A 21,009-nucleotide genomic window follows, 5' to 3' on the forward strand; every position below is an offset into this window, starting at 1 on the left:
ATCATATAGTCTTGTTGTTGAATAATATAATGATCTCCTGGCCCTGCTCATTTCACTCAGCATCAGTTTGTGTAAGTCTTTCCAGGCCTTTCTGAAATCATCCTGTTGGTCATTTCTTACAAAACAATAATATTCCATAATATTCATATATCACAATTTATTCAGCCATTCTCCAATTGATGGGCATGTAATCAGTTTCCAGTTTCTAGCCACTACAAAGAGGGCTGCCACAAACATTCTTGCACCTACAGGTCCCTTTCCCTTCTTTATGATCTCTTTGGGATATTAGCCCAGTAGTAACACTGCTTGGTCAAAGGGTATGCACAATTTGATAACTTTTTGAGCATAGTTCCAAATTGCTCTCCAGAATGGTTGGATGTATTCACAGTTCCACCAATAATGTATTAGTGTCCCTGTTTTCCCACATCCCTTCCAACATTATACATTATCTTTCCCTGTCATTCTAGCCAGTCTGACAGGTGTGTAGTGGTATCTCAGAGTTGTTTTAATTTGCATTTCTCTGATTTAATAATGACTTGGAGCATCTTTTCATATGGCTAGAAATAGTGAAGAAGGACACTATTGCTTTAGCACACTAGATTTTACAGCTATGAAAGGGCAGGGACACTAAAGAGTAGAAAAAGAGTGATTATGGTAAAGTCCCTAAAAGGAGTTCTGAAAACAGCTGAACAAAGTCCCTGAAGTTTGGGACAGTGCAACCTCCACTATGGAAATAGAGCCCTACTTTAACAACAGCGAGTTAAAAACAGAATTAGAGGATTACTATCAAACTAAACTTAAGTTTATGGAGGCAGAGCCAAGATGACTGAGTAAAGCAGGAACTTTTGTGTTTTTCCCCCAACCACTCCAAACTCCTTTAAATAATAACAGTAAGCTATTTTAGAGCATCAGAATACACAACAAAGATATAGTGGAACAATTTTCTAGTTGGGTAAGGTAGGGCAAATTAACAGCTAGGATAAAATAAGCTGGGTAAATTAACAGACAACAGAAAAAGATACCATAGAAAGTTACTAGAGTGACAATGAAGATGAAAACACACATTCAAAAGGATATAACAAAATCAAAACTCCTACATCTAAAACCTCCAAGGCACATAAAAAAAAATTGGTCTTAGGCCATGGAAGAGCTCAAAGAAAGACTTTGAAAATCAAGTAAAAGAAATTGAAGAAAAATTAAAAAAAAAAAGAATTGAGAATGGTGTAAAAGGAAATACAAAAAGCTAATGAGGAGAAGAATCCCTAAAAAAGGAAAATTGCCCAAAAAGCTTGCTGAGAAAAAAAAAAATTTTAAGAGTTAAATTAAGAAAATTGAAGCTGGTGACTTTATGAGAAATCAAGATACAATATAAGAAAACCAAAAGAATAAAAATAATGTGAAATATTTCATTGGAAAAACACCTGACCTGGAAAATAGATCCAGGAGAGATGATTTAAAATTGATTGTTCTACCCTAAAATCATCATCAAGAAAAAGAACCAGGATATCATTGTTATGGGCCAGAACTCTGAACTTGAAACAAAGATTCTTACAAGGTACTAACTAACTGGAATTGATTTAATCTTACAATAAATAATGGTTTCCTAGAGATATAATGATAGGTTTATACTCAGTGTGTCTCATATAAGCAGGAACTGAGAGCCACACTGGAAGTTCTTGGAGCTAAGGAGACAGAGATTCATTTCCACCTTCAGTCAGGCTTCTGGTGGTGGGCATTTCTCCATTGAGACCAAGGCTAGTCTGAAAGGCTCTCCAGAAATCTGTCCAACCCCAGGAAGGAGATAATAAAGGACTTGGACTTTAACACCTTGCTACTCTCATGGTAATTACTGAATTGAAAGGAAGACTGCTGCTAGAGACCCCTAGAAATACAATAAAACATATTCTTGATGGAAAAAAATGCATGTGTATTAAAAATAAACAAACTTTCTACAATAAAAAGGAACAAAAAGAAATAAAAATATGCAAATTGTTTTACTCATTTTCTTCATTCTTCAGTCTTGCATTTTTATTTGTGATCTTGATTGTTAGCTGAATTGTGCTCTAAACAATGGCTTTCAGATTCTTTGAGGAAATATTGTGAGCAATGTCAGTACAATAAGATTTGTTGCACATCAAGAGCTCTTCTAAGTCTGATATTGTGCACCAAAAACTTCTTGAATCTACTTGGTAACATGTGTTTTGTCTTCTTAGAGCTTTTTACACCAATATTGGACATCAAGATCTGGCCTTTGAATTGTCTTTACATTCTGTTAGTAATGCCTCTTAGTTTATGCCAGTTTCTCTTGATCTTAACATATCTGTAGAACTGGTGCTGGATGAGCTTTGTGGTCCTCTTCTTGATGATCTTGCGATTCACAAGGTTTGGAGAGCAAGCATAGTGGCAGCGAAGAGATGTGAATCTGAGGAAAGAGAGAGAAAGAGAGAAGGAAAGTTACAAATGTATTTTAGATCAATAATTACTATAACTATCTTAAAACAGGTTTTAGAAATAGAAAAAAAAATATTTTAGGCAGATTAGATAAACAAGACGAAGTACCACTCATTGCAGTCTAATGTTAAGTACACTAAAAAAATGAAAACTACTTGAAAAGCAACTTTTTGATAAAACTGCTAAAAAACCAAAAGAAACTCAAAAGTAATTTGAAGCAATTCTTTATCCACATATTCCAAATAGGAAATTAAAAGGGAGCTGAAGAGAGAATAGAAATATTCTCAATTGATATTTAAAGGTTAAAAAAAAACCCCAGCAGATTATTGCATTCTGTTACTTGTGTTGTGTTTTGCTTAATGCTTCATTAATGTTCACCTTACTCATTCTTCTATGATAATATGACTGTTAAGCAATGTAATACTGCTGCCTTACTCACACTGATGAAAAAGCTTGCCTGCCTTAGAATCTAATATTGAGTGAATTGAAATTTGCACAGAAGTCACTAAATAAGAATTGAAAGTTTATGACTTTTATAGAGACAGGACAGGTAAGACAGAAAATTATGAAGTGATGTTGAATTTATAATGCTATAGTGACATATTTTTGATTTATTAACATCTTTTCTGAAAGATAATCTAGACATTAAAAGTCATAGCAATAAAAAACTAAAATTTAATTTTCCAAAAAGTATGTGATATTTTAAATGTATTTTAAATTTCTTGCTTCCTTAGAGAATTCATGCTTGATGATTCTAGTCCACAGAAACATTATCTTCATGTATTCTTTGTCAGAAATGTCCATAAGATCGCTAGTTATTTTGACACTCAAAGTTTGGCTTAGGAGTTCCTGAGTGACATTATTACCTACTTAGAAATCAGGGCAAATGGGGTGAAAAATAAATCATTTACACTCTTGAGTGTTCTGTCCTTGCAGACTAAGTGCATTCATTATAAGAGAACATTTGACTGGTGCAGTGAAAACCAGTGAAGTGTGGTTCATTGGTATGGTAGATATTTTGAGAAGGCAATGATCAGAGCCCTTTTTTGCCCTTTAGTCTTATAAAATAGGTTAATTACAAAGATGAATATCCTACAAACCTGAATAATAATAAGAATAAAATCTCTGCCATCTCTATAAAAATTCCCCAGTGTATGTCCTGTTTCCATATTATATATAGTAATTTAAATATCTCTTCTTAATAAACGGATCCATTTGGTTTTGTCATTGCTGAATCGTGCCAGAGGGAACTAAGGAAAAAATGAGTCATGTAGGTACATTCCATAGATAGAAGGGGGCCATAAACTTTAGAATAAAATTAACATTGACACCTATGTCTTAAAGATTTTAAAGATTTGTACCAAAGTCTTAATGGACTTGGATTAGAGAATGTCTGTTCTGCAATTCTTACTTGTTCTATGCATGTTTTTTTTTTTTTTTTTGTGCCACTTAGATTCCTTGCTTATTTACTTTTCATATCAATGTCCTTTATATAGTAGAGATCTAAGAATTAAGGAAGTGAATGAAATTGATGGTTATATCTGACTTTAAAAGTGAATTTTAGGTGGGGATCATGACATTTTAAAATAATTTTGTATCTAGAATGAGATAAAAAGTTTCTCACATGTTTTGTAACTAACTTTTATGTAGCAGAATTTTTCAGCAAATAATCCAGATCAGAAATTATCTAAAGCATTATTACCAAGTTATCACTAAAAGCTAGCTACTTCTTGCTCAAAATTGTCTAATTTTTTTTTTATTTAAAAACGCTTTAAATGGGTTGTTTCATTTTTATAAGTTTACACAAGTTGGGTAGTTGGAAGGAACGCAAAAATTCATATCAGGTCCAGATTTTAGTGATGATCCACTTGAGCACTTTATATTCCACTGCACACAGTGAATACATTTTTAATACTTGTGAAGGTTGATTTTGCATGAAATTGAATTCCTTCGTTTTATTGTAAGGAAAAAGTTACTTGTCCAAAGTCACATAAACAACAAGAGCTAAGAATTGAACGAAGTTATTCTTGTTCAAAGTCTATTGTTCATTCTGAGATGCCTCAAACCTCAGTTCTCTTTTATTCCCCAGTTTTCTTTGTATTCCTTTTTTTTTTAGCAACTGTTAAACTGACATAAATATTCTGAATAAATATGTAGTTAAATATCCACTGTTGCCAACCCTCCACTATTATTACAACCCATGTGTGTTTAGATAAATCAATTAATAAATGTCTTGTTATTGTTACCAGAATGCTAGCATATCAAGAAGATCAAACATAGTGAAACAAGGTGATACAATGGTTTAATCTGATATTTAGACTGAGAAAATGAAGTCAACAGAATGTGAAATATAGGAGTTTAAAGAGGTTAACCACTCTAAGAGTATTAGACAAAAGTCAAAAATAGAGTTCAAGAGCAAAACATTCAAGTCAGATTCCAAGAGAGTAAATAAAAAGCAACTCAAGCTCAAAGGAGAAATGAAAAAAACAAATAAATAAAAAAAAGACAAGAAGAAGGGAAGAAAAGAAAAAAAAGGAAGATAAGGAAGGAAGGAAAGAAAGAAGAAAACAACAGGCAATTAAAGATTGTATTTAATTTATCAATAAGTTTGGATATATTGTATTATTTTTAGAGTTCTGGTTAAGAATTTTTTGTTATTTCCTAAATGTATTTTTTGACATCAGCATTATTCAACATATCATTATGATTATCTTCTTTGTTTCTTTAAGTTTTTCTTATCTTTTCTTATTAGTCACTATTTTTGTGTTCAATTATATTATTTTTGTTTTATATTTGTGTTTTTTTTTCTTTACTTATATGATTAATTCTGATTTCCTTTTAAGAAATACTGCAAATTTAGCCTTTTACTCAAAGTCCATTATTTTTCATTGGAGATTGTTATATTTCAGGTGTAAACTGATCTCTTTAATTTTACTGAATCATATTATTTTTCTTTTATTTATCACAACTAAATTATAATCTTAGTAGTTTAATATTGGTTTTCTTGATTAAAGTGAAGAAACAATTTTATTTTTTTTCTTTAATATCCACTGTTTTAATGTTGTAGTTTTCAACCTAAAACATAGTATTTCTTACTGTTTTAAATGCTGTTTCTTTTTGATGGTGACTTTTTAAAAAATGAGTTCATACCTTGTCTTCTATTTCAATTCTACTTATTTTTTATAAATAATTTCATGAAGTATGACTTTAGACTTTTTAAAACTTTATTATGATTTTAATGGAAAAAATTTCTGCATATCTTTGTATGTTCTATCTTTAGAATTATTTTCTTTGGCATATTTCAGATATCTACTTCCACCTCATGTTTTTATTTAAACCTCTCATTTTTCTTATACTGCTGTATTTTGGAGGTTTTAGTTTGCCACTCTTTTTATAACAGCTGCTTTTAAAAATGTCCATCATCATTTATTCTAAATTATTCATTTTGTTGTTTAGTTACTTTAGTTTCATTGATTTGGTTTTGTTTTGTTTTGTTGTGTTTTTTTTTTTTTTCTGAACCATCCCACAGATTCTTATAATTATTTTTATAAGAGATCAAATGGGAAGGGAGGGTGAGAAAATGGCTATAGTTCCCTCCTTTTTCTTTAGAGATTTTTGCATTTGTTTTCTTCACTGCATAATATTAATTCTTTGTATTAGATCATTTCTTTTGTTAACTATTTTCCTTTCTTGTTACCACTGCCTCTTCTAGAATTTCTCTGAGTTTTGTTGTAGAGATCTCTTAATTTTTTTCACCCAAGGCAATTGGGGTTAAGTTACTTGTTCAGGGTCACACAGCCAGGAAAGTGTTCTGGGGCCGCATTTGAACTCAGATCTTTCTGATTTCACAGGGTCAGTGTTCTATCCATTGTGCTATTTAGCTATTTACCTCTTTTAAATATTTTTTGCTGTTTGCTATTGTTCATTGACATTTAATTTTGCATTTACTCATTCATTTTATTTGCTGCTTTTCTAGTTGTAAGAATGGAGTGATACAGGAAATGATCAGCTTATAGAAAATTTATCTCTGGTTCTTCTTTTTAAAAGGACCTTCATTGATGTTTCAGACATTATTTTCACTGGCCCTTCACTGATATCAGTCTTCTATATTCAATGACACTGGTTATATTTTGTCCAGATCTCTGGAGTTGGCTGTATTTTTAAATTTCTCTTCACTGAAAGACAGGGGAGACTGAATCATTGAGGAATAAAAATTTTTTTTCCAACAATAGATACTGCTATACTGCAAAAGATACTGGGTTACTAGCACATAGAGTCACTGAGAAGAATGGACTGGTAAAGCTTTCTGTTGTTATTATTGTTTATTTTCTGTAGAATTTGTTTTGTGTAGGATTTCTCGCTTTCTTTTTCATTGACCTTACTCATACTATTCAGTTTGTTATATTTCTTGCTCTTTGGGGTTAGTAAGAGACTTAGCTTATCTAAGACACAATCCTTCTTTGCTTTATTTTTTTTGTTCCTGATTAAATTATTTATTGCTTTTAAAAATTCTGAATATTATTATCTATTTCATTGTATTCTACCCAGCTGTGTTGTTTTATGCTACAAATAAAAATCTCAGTTGTATATAAATGGACTTTGCTCATCTTTATTCTCATTCTTTATTTTCTGGTTGAATTGGAAATCACAGACATCTCATTTGTAGTTGAATGATTTACATCTTAATGACTTCTTACCAGATGAAGCTGTAGAGCTAAATTCCAAATTTGTATCTGTATGATTTATTGACAAAATCCCAGACTTACAACCTAAAGAAAGTCAAAAACAAGTCCTCAATTCAATTTTTTAAAAGTTGTTAGCCAGCTACACTTATGAACTTAAATACAGTTGGTAATTTTTCTCATCTTGCTCTGTAGCTTACAATCATAATACTAATTTTTTACACCTTTGTTTATCAAGTTCAATCATTCCTAGAGCCTATATACTACTAAGTTATGTTACTCCCAGTTTTATTCCTGCATGGATTTTCTTACCTTACTTTTATCTTTTTTTCTGTCCCACTTTGTTATGAGCTAGAACTTGAAACAAGGTGACAACTAACTGGAATTGAGAAAAACAATGCTTAAGTTCATAGATTTGAGAGTTCACACATTAGCTCACACGTTAGAGTTCACAAGTTTGGGAGATTCACAAGTTATACCTCCCACAATCCCAGTCTCGGAGGAGGAGTTTGGGTTTACACCTTTAAGAGATCATATATAAGGAGCTCCTGGAGTCAGTTGAGAAGAGGAGAACCAAGATTCAGAGAGAGCTGGAGGCTGAAGTGGCAGACAAGCTGCAAGAGCTCTTGGAACCAAGCAGGGAGATAGGCATCTAAGAAAACTAGCCAGCTGTTTTGAAGGAGACAATAAAGGATTTAAACTTTTAATACCTGGGTGCATTTGAGATGATTATTACATGGAGCTTAAACCAAGGCTGCCTCTGGAAACCTCCCCAAGAAACCTGCTCCCAGAGAACCATTATATTATAGAAGAACACCACACCACTTTCTCTTCAATTTTACCGTGATGAAGGCCCTTATGAAAGCTTAGAGAATTTTTAGTAACAATGTTCATTTGACAAAGCTCTTAAAATTCATATCCTATTCTGGTTAATTTACGTAAAACTCCTTAAATTAAAATATGCTAATTTCTAATTTTCTTTACTCAAATAATAATAGTAAGTTAAATGAGTGAATTTTATTCACTAATATTGCTGTTTAGTAATTTTTTGATCATGTCCAAATCTTTGTGTCCCCCATCTGGAATTTTCTTGACAAATATACTGAGGTGATTTGACATTTTCTTCTCCAGTTCATTTTACAGATGAGAAAATTGAAGCAAATGGTTGAGTGACTTGTCTAGGGTCACACCTGTAGTATGTTTTAGTGGCCAGATTTGAACTCAAGAAGATGGGTTTTCTTGATTCAAGTCCTCTTCCCCCCTCATTCTATCAACTATGCCCACTTAGCTATCCCTCTTTCCTAACACAGCTGTAGGATACAATGAACTATCAAATCCTTCACATAAACAAAAAATGAGAAAAAAATAAAGAAAAAATAAATAATTTTAAAAATAATTTTCAGTTTTGAAATATTTACTCAATAAAAAGCAAATCATATGATAATTTTTTTTAAATTGATACCCTTTAAAATTTTATCTCTAATTCATTGGCTAGGTTACCTTATGGTAACAAATTAATTAATTCCATCTGCTCCTCTAGTACCTCATCTCTAAAAGAAATCATAATAATATCCATCCTCACAATATTGTTGAGATGATTATTATATTTAATGCCTCCTAAATAGATTTAGTAGTAGTAGTAGTATTATAATAGTAATCATTTAATTATTTATTATGTTTTAAAGATCAATATTTCTGCCAGGAATATTTTTCAGTAGAAGAGACATAACAAAAATTATCTTGGTGAACTTTTTTGTTGTGGTAGCAGGGGGACTATGCATTTTTCTCATGTTGATTTAACATCATATTACATAGGTAAACTATATTTTATTCCACTGATTGCAAGACTCTTGTTTAGATGTTAATAGCTTTTTATACCCCCAAATAACATACTTTATTCTTCTTAGTCTCACTGAAAAAAAAAAGAAAACTTTTTTTTTTAAAGAAAAGAATATAAAGAATTCTGAACTTGGTTAGACTTAAAGAAATGTATCATATGTTACCTCTGCCCTTATACCCTTATCTTCTTTTTTTTTTCTTTTAACTTTTTATTGACAGAACACATGCTTGAGTAATTTTTTATAACATTATCCCTTGCACTCACTTCTGTTCTAATTTTTCCCCTCCTTCCCTCCACCCCCTCCCCCAGATGGCAAGCAGTCCTATACATGTTAAATATGTCACAGTATATTCTAGATAAAATATATGTGTTCAGAACCGAACAGTTCTCTTGTTACACAGGAAGGATGGGATTCAGAAGGTAAAAATAACCCAGGAAGAAAAACAAAAATGCAAACAGTTTACATTCATTTCCTAGTGTTATTTCTTTGGGTATAGCTGCTTCTGTCCATCATTGATCAATTGTAACTGAGTTAGATATCTTTATCAAAGAAATCTACTTCCATCATAATACATCCTCATACAGTATCATTGTTGAAGTGTATAATGATCTCCTGGTTCTGCTCATTTCACTTAGCATCAGTTCATGTAAGTCTCCCCAAGCCTCTCTGTATTCATCCTACTGGTCATTTCTTACAGAACAATAATATTCCATAACATTCATATACCACAATTATCCAGCCCTTCTCCAATTGATGGGCATCCATTCATTTTCTAGTTTCTAGCCACTACAAACGGGCTGCCACAAACATTTTGGCACATACAGGTCCCTTTCCCTTCTTTAGTATCTCTTTGGGGGAATAAGCCCACTAGTAGCATTACTAGATCAAAGGATATGCACAATTTGATAACTTTTGAGGCATAATTCCAGATTGCTCTCCAGAATGGGGTATTTTGTCAGGCATTTTGCTAAATAGTGGAAATGCAACTAATAATAATAAAATTACAGTCTCTGACTTCAAGGAGCTCAGAATCTTATGGTACCAGAATGGTGAATAACACAAATAAAAGGTCAGGAAAGAAGGCAGAGATGGAGATAAGGGATTATCTGGAACAAGAAGAACATTTTGTTTTTGAAACCCTAAAGAGCAACAGGGGAGTGAGCCAAAACTTTTGCTCTTCATAAAAAAAAAAAAAAAGGCATTAGGAGGACACTGTATCCTTCAGTCTTCCAATCAGATGGGAAATGATACAAAGAGAAACAGTGTAAGTCAAAAATTGAGTTAACAGTTTGGTGATAAGATTGGTTGATATGCACTTAAGCTAGAAGGACTATCTTATTGCATAGAGTAGAAAACAGCAATGCAGAATAGAGTAAGCAGAAAAGTCCTGCTTCTTTTTTGTCCCATTTTTATTGCATAAATCATGACCCTAATGTCTTTTATTCCTCATGAATTAAAAATTTCTAAGGTAGTTATTTTTGGTTTTCCCTACTAAACCTTTTCTGTTATTCCCTTGTAAATTTAAGCTCTTGGTCCCCTTAGTTTTAGAACTATGAATTCTTTTTGGCAATAGAGAGGCTATTATTTTATGGTAGTACTTAGATCTTTCATTATAGAGTTTATTTTAAAATTTCATTTATTTAAACTTAAATATAAAATAAGAAAAAACACAAACAGAAAGAGAAAATGGAAAAACAAATGAAATGATCAGGTGCCCAGTGAAACATCAGGGATGTTAGAAAACATGTAATATTAAATTTACATTTCAAGGAAACATATGTTATATCAATTATATTATTAATTATGTTATATTAAGTATACTTATATTATATTCATGACTATCCATTTTTTTCTTTGCTTTCTTTTAGGTTTTTCTTTTATTCTATGCTGTGAACTTTCTCCTTTATTCTTTCCTCTTCCTTTCTCCATCCCCCTAAAGAAGAAGGTTGCAGTTAAGAAAAGGATATATTTTTATATGTGTGTATACAAACACATTAGGTATACATATTCACATTCCTAGACATGAATCTAAAATAGTATTGATATAGCTGACATAATATAAATTTATCTCTTGATTTAATATTTGTTTAAGTTTGCTAAGTTGTTGTCTGTCATTCGTTTTCAAAGAGGACCATGACATTAGGGAGGGGATGCAAGTGAGTTGGATTTTAGTGAAGGAGAGTTGTTCATGGTCACCTGCCTCTCTTTCCCCCCCAAAGCCATTTGGGTACAATGGCCAGATATAGATCAGGAGGACTGCATATGGCCCTGGATGCAATGAGAGACCTTGGCCTCTAAGCTACAAGTCTCAGTTGGACATCTATTCAGTAATTAAAACTAAATAGGAATTGAGGTAAAGAATCTTCTCTTTCACCTAGCCCCCCCCCCAAAAAAAAAAACAAAAAAAAACAAAAGCAAACAAACCCTAAAAGAATAGATGAATGGATCTCTGAGAGGAAGACCCTCAAAGTTTCTGACCAAAGAAGAAATGACTGCTATTTACATTCAATCTTAGTCAATCAGTACCCTAACAAGGACCAAATGGGGCTTTGACCAGGAGGCACTGATAGCCAATTAGAACCAGATAAGAAAACTAAAGAGGCACAATGAGATTAGGTACTCAAACAACTATTTGCTCATTGATTAAGATTTGCCCTGTAGCTGTGATATAATCAGTGAATAGGTTTCCAAATGGAGAATGTGATAACTCTTCACTCCCACAAAAACCAGAAGCTCCCCTGCAAATTAAAGTTTTAGTGACTTCCTTGTGGTCACATGGATAGTATTTGTTAGGGATTGGACTTGACCTATATGAATACTGTGCCCCTCCATATTATATATATATATATATATATATATATATATATATATATATATATAAAGAGAGATATAGAAAGAGAAATAGAGAGATAGAGTACAACATTTATTTAGTATTCAAAAAGTATTTATCATATATACTATGTGCTAGACACTGCAGATTCAAAGACAAAACCAGAGTACCTTCCTTTAAGGAATTTAGATTTTATTGGTCTTGATGTGAACTAGACTAACCATAATTTGTTGAATATCTTCAAACATTTAGTCATCATCAGATTTATTGGGAATTATTTTTAGTAGGTTCAACTATAGAGTCACTATGATTGTAGGAGAGGATCCATTCCACTTTTGAACTACTTTAAAGTTAAGAATGTTTTCCTTAATTTGAGTTATTATATAGTTCCTAGAAATGCTAATTGTAGAAAATAGGCAGTTATATTTGTTAGTGTGTAGAAAAATATTTTAACTTAAAGATGTAAAATATAAAACATATATGTTCACCTTGCCCAGGATGTCAGCAACCTTTAAGTCAACTATCTGAAATGACTGAGAATCAGTCTAATCTCTCTTCTACCTGGGCATTCTTCAAATTAAATTTTTTTATTCTTTCTAAATCTTCTATTCTTCTGTCTAATTATTCCCGGGTCTTTTGAAAAATTTTCATATGATCTTTTTTCCAGTCTCCTCACAATTCTATATACTTTTATAGAATTATAGAATTATAATAGAATTATAAAATCAGAGGATTTATTGCTAAAATTTTTCATAAAGATCAGATTTTTAAATTCTTTATTTTGAAGTCAAGAAACTGATAATCAGAGAAGTCTTGATGCAGGATCACAGAAGTCAAGATATAGCAAAGACAAATTAAAAACTAAAATTTTCTTAATTAGTATCTAGTTGGTTGCTTGTTGTGCTTCATTGTAGAAAAGGAATACAATAATATCAATATGCTGGGGCCTGTGTGCCTAACTGTGACTGATCAGATCAATAAGAGCTCAGAATTTTTTACCACAAGTCAGGCACAAATAGGTCATAAAAACATTTGAAATGGAGAAAGTTTAAATGTACACATCTCACTTTCTTTTTTTGAGTTGCAACAATTCTACTTTGCTACCTTTTGTGATTTCAGCAAGCCATGTTAGGTGATACTGTGTCAAGTATCCTCCATTTCTCATAATCATTTCAAAAGTTCTTTAGAGAGACCTTGAGATCTTGTATTGCTACTTCTGATTTTTGTTGGAGCAATTGCCTTGCATGAGTTCCCCATAAAACTGTGTTTAAGACAAAGCTATTTTTGGCATTTGAACAATTAACTAGCCATTACAGTTGTACTCTGCAGTAGAGTTTGAATGCTTGGTATTTAAGCTTAAAAAAAGGAACTCCGTGTCTGGCACTTTATCTTGCTGGTTGATTTTCAGAATCTTCCTGAGTATTTAAATGGAAATGATTCTGTTTCCTTCCATGGCATTGATACAGTTTTTAGTTTTCAGAAGCATACAGCATGAAGTGAGTACAACAGTTGTATAGACTTTCAGTTTAATAGGCAATCTAATATCATTTCTTTCACATTTTTTTTTTCTTTTTTGGAGACTCTCAAACACTGAGCTAGCTCAGGAAATGCATGTGTCAACCTCAGGCTCTATGTATATATATATATATATATATATATATATATATCCCTGAAAAGTATCTAACATAAGTGAACTTATCCATGATATTCAAAATGTCTCCATTTATTGTAAGTAATGGTTCCACATATGGATAGTGTAGTTCTGTTATTATAACAAAATTGCCACAAGCAGGAGAGAATTGATTTATATGTTGTTTCATCTTAGCTTTAGTGACTGCATTGAATGCACAATTATGTACAAACAAAAAGCTACACATCAACTCTCACTTCATTTTAGTCTTGGCTTGAAGCTTTTTCAAGTTAAAAAATTTCTCATCAGCATGGTACCTGACTTGATGCTGTTTTTACTCTTACATTTTATCCAAGCATCCAATAATATTACTGAAAACATCATGCTAAAAAGCATAGATGCTGGAGAGTAAATGAGCTCAGTAAATCTGAGTTTCTGGTGTCCAACAGATCAACATCAGATCAAGTCTCTGAACTGGTTTAGGATAGAGAGAATCCACAAATATTTGGAGTATGACAAATTTCCAGCAAAAGGTATTTTTGAAGACCTTCAGAAAAGGTCTGTTTCAATCAGGCATGATGGGTCACAACATAATATTTTCACTCTTTTTTGTCACTGTTGGCTTGTATTTTGTTTTCTTCCTCATTTTTTTTTTCCTTTTTGATCTGATTTTTCTTGTGCAAAAAAGATAATTGTGGAAAAATCTATAGAAAAATTGTACATGGTTAACATATATTGGATTACTTGTTGTCTATGGGAGGGGTTGGGGGAAGGTAGGGAAAAATTTGTAACACAAGGTTTTGCATATGTTTTAAAATAAAAAAAAAGCTTTAAGAATAAAAACTGATTAAATACATGTTTAAAAAATTAAGAACAAGAATACAGTCATAATTTACTTTGTTAGTGACTGGGAAAACATGAGAGTATTACCCAGAACCCAATCAAGCATGCCATTCTGAATATGATGTAGAATATTGGTAAGCTTCTGTGATAACCAGTTTTTTTTTTTTTGCCATGATATTCCACAAGCTCTCATGATTGACATTATTAAAGATTGATGAACATTTTGTACAGACCTCCATTCTGATCCTGACATTTCTCCTGGATTTACCAAGCAGCAACCACCATATCAATCATCACTTAGCTATGTCTGAAGCCATACAGGCTCTTGTGTAGATAATTATCTTTTAGATGAAGTATCAGCCTATTAAGGAGGAGTCTGGCAAGAATCTTGCAAGCAATGACTAAGAACACGCCAACCTGTGATTACAACAGGACTACCTACTTATTTTTCCTCTACATAGATGGATGATAGAAATGTTCTTGAACTTGTGTAGAGATAACCTCTTCTTCCCAGACATCTCACACTAATTCCATAAGTTTTGTATAAGTAGTCCTCTCCCTTATATATTTCAGCTGTAACAGAATTACCTAGAAGTTTGGCTAGACACGGATAAATTTCAATCAGAGTCAATGGATTCAGATTGATCTATTAAGAAGACTTTGGAAATGTTCAACCTATTTCCCCAGGATTAACTTTTTATCACTAATCAATATGGCATGATCAATATTGAGTAGTTGAGATGCTTCAAAAAGCCGTCAGGGTATCACAAAAGCACTTTAGATTGTTACTATCAGTGTAAAACTGAATTTTATCTACCTTCTTATTGATGTAAGAATCCTACAAGTCTCTCATCTTGGCTTGCACTTTACTTTGAATGAAGTAAAATGCTGTCTTTTCAAAGACAGATGAATTATTTTACTGATAAACCCTATAGAATTTTCATTTTTTTGTTTAATAGTTTCTGAATTTCCTCATCATAATTCTCTTCAAATCAATTTTGACCTTGGTGAATTCTCTCTTCTAGATGAAAAATGCAATGATGCAAACAAAATCTTTAAAAGTTTTCTATTATTTTTCTGTTCAATTGTTACCAACTCAACTTTCCCTCCAAATTAGTCATGAATTGTTTATGTCTGGAGAAGCACTCCAATTTGATGACATTGAGTCTTCTGATAGTCCTCTCTGTGGAGAAGCCATTCTTGTCATTCTCCCATTCTGTCCATGACTTCTCTTTACAATGAGAGTCTATTAAATGCTGATATTCTGCGTCAATATTTATTCATAAAGTTTTATTGCATTAGGAAAATGAAAGGCAGTATTAATGCTGAGAATGTCATGAAAAAAAGTTCTCAACAATAAGTGATTACTGCTATTTCTTTTTTTAAATGACTATATTACTGATAAGAACTTTTTGCCATGACTGATGATCTATGTCTACTCTTACATTAACATAAGACAGAATTATAAGCTTATCCTTGTTTGCTACATTAATGATGAAGGAATCCAGGTCTTCACAAAATTTTTCTTTGACCTCATCAGGGTGCACCATGGTTGTAGCATTGTTGAGGGTGGTAGAATGGATCTTTCTTACAAGTGGCAATCATATTGTCATTGAGGTTTTTTTATTAGTTCCTTTTAATAAGCATATTAGGTTTGCAAAATGAATGCCACCTTTATTTTAATCATCACTCTTGCCAGTTCAGAGAAACCAGACAACAACAAAAAACAAAATGTGTACTGAGCTCCATAAGCTGGTCTTCACTTGTCAGTCTTGGTATACTCAGGGATATTTCTTAGAATATGCTGACTTTTCTTGCAAGGAATACTGTTTGTTTTTTCAAAACTTTTAGGTTTTGAGCTGTCCATAAGCATGTACACATTCTGTGTGTTGATGATAATGAAATCTTTTCAAATATTTTTGTATATATATATTGAGTGTGTTTTTTTAATGACTACATTACTTCTAAGAAATTTTTACCATGACTAATGCCCTTTGCCATCAGTTTGTGTGTGTGTATGTCTGTGATGCATTGAGCAGAGGTTGTGATATCTACCTGCTGTGGCAAGCAAATCACAGTTGCATGAAGCAGGCAATTTTGGGGGTACCTTTTCTGAGTCCCTTCCTCATATCAGAAGGTGAGCAATTTGGGTTTTGAAAAATATTGCTCATTGATTTCTGGGGGCGGAAATGGCATAGGAAAGCCAGGAAGCTATTTGAGCTCTACCAGTTTCCATGGAAAACCACATAAAACCCAGCCTCTGAACACTGATAGAATGAAACCCCTCTCCAGCTGAAGCTAGATTGGAAAGACTTCAAGAAAGGTCAGTCTCATTGGGATAAAAAAGGTGTTCAGCCCAGCTCAGACAGAATCTGGGAAAGCCATGAGAGGGTCTTAATCATAGCAAATTAGCATCTAAGACTCTCAGTCCTGGCTCAGAAGAGGAGCATAGCAGGGAAGCAGCTTCCAGTCCCAGCTCAGAAGTCAAACTCTAGGAAACAAAGCAAAGCTACTCCATGCAAACACAAGGGAGTGCTGTGCTCAAAGCCAAGGCTCAGAGCTGCACATGAAGCTTGAGACAGCCCCCCCTTTACCCCAGGAACAGAGCTCCACCTTAAAAGTAAAAAACAGAAATACCAAAAGAAAAGGACAGAGAATGAGCAATAAACAGAAAAGAACCTTGACCACAGAAAATTACTATGGTGACAGAGAAGACCAAAACATCAACTCAGATGAGGCCAAAATGCCCCCAGAAGAAATTTAAAAAATGTAATGAATTGATCTCAAACCTAGAGAAGCTTCTTGGAATTGCGCCTTAAAGATTTTAAAGGGCAAATTTGAGAAGCAGAAGAAAATGATAAAAAAAGAGAGAGATGCAAGAGAAAGTAAAAAGCTTGGAAAAGGAACGAAAGAAATAACTGAATAAAACAACTTTAAAAAATACAGTTGGTCAAATGCAAAAAAAAAAAAATTCCCCCCAAAACAGACCTTCCAAAGTAGAATTAACCAAATGGAAAAAGAGAACCAAAAACTAACTGAAGAAAATCACACATCAAAAACTAGAATGGGGCAAATGAAAGTTAATGACTCTATGAGACAGCAAGAATTAGTCAAACTAAAAAGAATAAAAAAATAGTGGAACAAAATGTGAAAGACTACACTGGAAAAATAGCCAATCTGTAAAAAAGATTCAGAAGAGACAATAAAATTATTGGCCTGCATGAGACCTTGACCAAAAAAAAAAAAGAGACTAGCTAACATTCTTTAAAAAAATCATTAAGGAAAACAGTTCTGATATTCTAGAAACAGAGGTGTAAATATTCATTGAAATAATCCATCAATCATCTTCAGAAAGAAATTCTATAAGGAAAAACCAAAGAGCATTGTTGAAAACTCCAGAACTACAACTTCAAGGATAAAACACCATAAGCTGCCAGACAAAAGCAATTCAAATATCAAGACTCAAAACAGTCAGTCTTACCCAGAATCTGGTAAATTTTACAATAAAGGATTGGAGGACCTGCAATATAATATTACAAAAGGCAAAGCCATTAGGGTTGTTGGGGCCTAGAGGGCCTGGACAAGAAGTTTGTGCTGACACAGGGCTCAGGGGTCATGGACCCAGGCAGGATATCTGTGCTGGCTTGGAGATAAGGAAGTATTATATTGTAGTTCCCCTGAGAAATGTGAGACCTGGGGTTGGCTCAGGTAAAAGAACAAGTCACAGTGACCCAAAAACATGCTTATTCCGAGAAGTGCTCTGTCATCAAGATGTGGTGAGCTTCATGACTTTCCTGACTCAGCCATATCAGCATAATGTTCCTTATCAGGGTCTCTGACCTTTCCTAAATCACCCATGTCAGCATAAACTTACTTCCTTGAGATTGGTGTGGAAAGGGGGAGATAAGGAGAAATCAAAGATTGTAGAGGAGAGGAAGGTATTGAAAAGTGCCTATAATAAAGAGCATCTTGATTTCATCTCTTCTGGCTTATGACTCTTTTTGGGGAACACGGTTGCTTTGTATCCAGATGCACACTGAAGCTTGAGAGAAGAAGCTAAGGTCTGGCTGCCCACAGGTGTAGCACCTGGAATAGGGTTACAACCAAGAATTAACTACCCAGTAAGACTCAGCATCATCTTTCAGGAGAGGAAATGAATCTTCTTCTTCTTTTTTTTTTTAATTAAAGCTTTTTATTTTCAAAATACATACATTGAATTTTCAACCTTCACCCTTACAAAATCTTGTGTTCTAATTTTTTTCCTTCCCTTTTCCCCACACTCTCCCCTAGATAACAAGTAATCCAATGTATGTTAAACATGTGCAATTCTTCTATACATATTTCCACTAATATTATGCTGCACAAGAAAATCAGATCAAAAAGAAAAAAAATGAGAAAGAAAATGCAAGCATGCAACAACAAGAAGAGTAAAAATCCTATGTTGTGATTCATACTCAGTTCCCACAGTCCTCTCTCTGGGTGTAGATGGCTCTCTTCACAAAACTATTGGAAGTGATCTTGAATCATCTCATCGTTGAAGAGATTTATGACAATCAGAAATGATCATCATATAATCTTGTTGTTGCCATGTACAGTGATCTCCTGGTTCTGCTTATTATACTTAACATCAATTCATGTAAGTTTCTCCAGACCTCGAGGAAATGGATCTTCAATGAAGTAAGAGCCCTTCAATCATTTACATTGGAAAAAAAATAGAACTAAACAGAAAACTTAATCTACACAGGACTCAAGAGAAGAATAGAAAGGTAAACAGAGAGAAACACCTACCCCCCCCCATTTATATAATTTAAAGTTTAAACAGTTTACATCCCTAGATGGAAAAATGAAATCTGTAACTCTTGATAATGGTATCTGTCATTGAAGCAGACAAAGGAGAGCATCATATGGACTGAGAGTGTGGTTATGAATGAATTCTGATGTGATGATGGCAAAGAAAAAGACATTAAGGGGTGAAAAAAAGGCCTGTACTGGAAAAGAGGAAAGGAGAGGTATAATGGGACAATTAGTTCACATGAAGAAGTGCAATCTAGGGAAAGAAGAGAAAAGGTTGAGCATTGTCTGAAGCTTCATCTCATAAATTCTGGCTCTAAGAGAGAATAACTTAATCATTCAGTTGAGTATAGAAATTTATCTCACCCTATAAAGAAGTAGTAAGAGAAATAGAGAAGAAAGGTGAGATTCAGGAAAGAAGGAAGGGTAGAAGCACTAGAAAAAAGAGAAGGGGAAAGGGGTGATAGAATATAAAGTAGTGAGTAGGATGAGTAAAAAAAAAAAACTACTAAGGACAGGGTGGAAAGAGAATAAAAGTATATACAGGGGAGAAAATTGAATGGGGCAAATACAGAGCTGGTAATCAAAAGTGTGAATATGAATGTGATGCACTCTACTATAAAATGGAAGTGAATAGCAGAAGGGATTAAAAAACAGCATCTTACAATAAGTGGTTTACAAGAAAAACATGTGACACAGAGAGACATACAGAATAAAAGTATAAGGCTGGGAAAGATTTTTTTATGCTTCAGTGGAAGATTAAAAAAAAAAAAAACAGGAGTAGCAATTATGATCTCAGATAAAGCAAAAGAAAAAAATAGATCTTATTAAATGTCATAAGAAAGGAAAATACATCTTGATAAAGTATACCATAATGAAGTAATAAAGATACTATATGTACACATCAAATAGTAGACCAACCAAATTCCTAGAGAAGATTTTAAGCCATTTACAGGAAGAAACAGGCAAAAAAATTATACTAGTGAGGGAACTCAATATTACCCTCTCAGAATCAGATAAATCTAACAAAATAAACAAGAAAAAAATAAAAAAACAAGCGAGGATAAGAGAATCCTAGAAAATTAGAATACGATAGACCTCTGGAAAAAATTGGATAGGGACAGAAAGAAATAAACATTTTTTCTTGGCAGTACATGGAATCTACACAAAAATTGATCATGTATTAGGACATAAAATCCTCACAATCAAATGGAGAAAGTCATAAACAGTAAATGCTTTATTTTCAGATCACAATACAATAAAATTGTATTCAGTAAAGGTGCAGGGAAAAATAGACTACAAAGCGATTGGAAATTAAATAATCTAATTCTAAAAAAATGATTGGGTCATACAACAAATTGCAGACACAGTCCATAATTTAATCCAAGAGAATGACAATAATGAGACAACATACTAAATCCTCTGAAATGCAGCAAAAGCAGTTCTGAGGAGGAATTTTATATCTCTCAAAGCTATATGAATAAAATAGAGAAAGTGGAGATAATGAAATGGACATAAAACTAAAAAAACTTTGAAAAGGAATAAATTAAAAATACCCATTAAATACATCATTAGAAATTCTTTAACTCAAAAGAGAGATGAATAAAATTGAAAGTAAGAAAATGATTGAATTAATAACTAAAATTAAGAGTTGGTTTTATGAAAACCCAACAAAATAAATAAGCCTTTGGTTAATTTGATTAGGAAAAAAAAAGGAAAAAAAAACAAATCACTAGTAATAAAAACAGAAAAAGAAATTAAAGCAATAATTGGAGCTATGGCCCATCTGAATGACAGCAAATTTGACAATTTAACTGAAATGAAGGAATATTTACAAAAATATATAGATTACCCAGATAATCATAAAAGGACATAAATTAAATAGCCCAATTTCAGAAAAAAAAAAAGATATTGAAAAAGTCATTAATGAGTTATCTAAGA

General features: G+C 32.7%; 1 pseudogene; it reads right to left on the reverse strand.

Annotated features, from left to right (window-relative positions):
- Window positions 1–1,994: 1,994 nt before the first annotated feature.
- LOC100931140 lies at window positions 1,995–15,827 on the reverse strand (annotated as a pseudogene).
- Window positions 15,828–21,009: the final 5,182 nt, after the last annotated feature.

This window comes from Sarcophilus harrisii, chromosome 3, assembly GCF_902635505.1.
Source record: "Sarcophilus harrisii chromosome 3, mSarHar1.11, whole genome shotgun sequence".
NCBI lineage: Eukaryota > Metazoa > Chordata > Mammalia > Dasyuromorphia > Dasyuridae > Sarcophilus > Sarcophilus harrisii.